We start from the raw sequence: 1712 nt of genomic DNA on the forward strand, positions 1-1712 counted from the left end.
AAAAATCAAATAGGATTATCATATTTATATGATCAATATAATTATATGAATAGTGGTAACAATAGTAATTTATAAATTTTTTATGTTAAGTTCTAAATGATAATATTTTTTTTTTTAAATACAGTCATATTACATACAATTATATAATATATTCGTTTAAGTTACTAGTTTTTTTCTACAAAACCCCTACAAAATATCTTTGTATAAAATAATTTGATATATTAGAACTAATATACTTGGGTAAAAATTACAGATAATGAATTGGTTATCTTTGAACGAGCTTACAACTAGATTCGAATTTATTGTCAATAGGATGGAAAATTTAATTAAAAGTAATGAGGAAGCTCAAATTGCACAAAGATGGGAGCGTAGACAATATAAAAAAAATAAAAGAAGTACAAAATATGAGATATTCTTACTTCGAACAAGTCTACAACCTGATGTTACTCAAATTAATAAGTTGAAACGTTTATTAATTTTATTGGAAGAAGAAAATAGAGAAAGTTTTAGCAAATATAGTAATTTATACATTATGTATTTTCGAAATAAACAAATTTGTGGTGCAGAGAGATTAGAGTTGGCAACATACATAAATAAAAAACGAAATCACGGCTAGAATTTCTGAAATGAGATAAACTATAGGTATGTAGTATTGTATACTAACTATCTCTTATATTATAATTTAATAATGTTTTAAAACTAGCATTCAAAATTAAAATATAAACTCTTATGATTATAGTCATAATTATCATTAACTGAAAGGTTTTACAAAACTACATTCAATGAAACTTGTTTTTTAATTATTTCACACTGTATCACATAATAATTGAATCTACTACCTATTATAAAATGTTTTATTTATCAAATTACTATAAACAATCCTTGCTATCACAATTTAATGTTTTATAGATAATATGTAAACATTAAAATTAATATTTTTTATTAACTAATGGTTAGTATGTAAATGATATTAATTTACAGGACAATGGACGCAGTACATGTAATCATGCAAGAAATAATTGCAATTCAAAAGCAGGGGTTCGATAGCGACCAAGAAATGGCAAAGACAACAAAAAAATTTTATAGTAAAATGAATGAAATTAGGGAAAAAATAAAAAAAAACAAATTTAAAAGCGAAAAGAGAAGTATTATTAATTGAAAAAAAAATTAATTGATGAATTTGAATATTTAAAATATATTCTTGAAAAGTGCGAATTGAGTATTCGAAACCAGATATCGTATCTATACGATAAAAGAAAAGATATAATGGACAACATTAATTGTTAATCATTTAAAAATTAATGATGCTTCTATTATTATCACTAATATTATTATTATTATCTTTATTTTTTTTTATTTTTTTTTAACATCTATTTACAGTTACATTATGAGAAGAAAAACGGTGACAAAAAAACAGCGGTTGTCATCTACTGACGAAGGATTATTTGAAATTGAAAGATTTAAGAAATGTTCTAAAACTTTAATCATTAAGAATATTTTAGAATTTATAGATTATCAGCTTTTTTTTGACTTTACTGTAGATAAATTAATTTTTAAGTTGAAACAATCATGTCTGCAAACATCTATAAAATTTAACCTTCATGTAAATAGTGTATACGAAAGATTAGTTACAGGAGAAGTACAAGATGTAGCATTCAAAACTACTAACATACTTGCGTGTAGTTCCTCCGATTTCAATAAATTATTTAAAA

This window comes from Myzus persicae, unplaced genomic scaffold, assembly GCF_001856785.1.
Source record: "Myzus persicae strain clone G006 unplaced genomic scaffold, MPER_G0061.0, whole genome shotgun sequence".
Taxonomy (NCBI): domain Eukaryota; kingdom Metazoa; phylum Arthropoda; class Insecta; order Hemiptera; family Aphididae; genus Myzus; species Myzus persicae.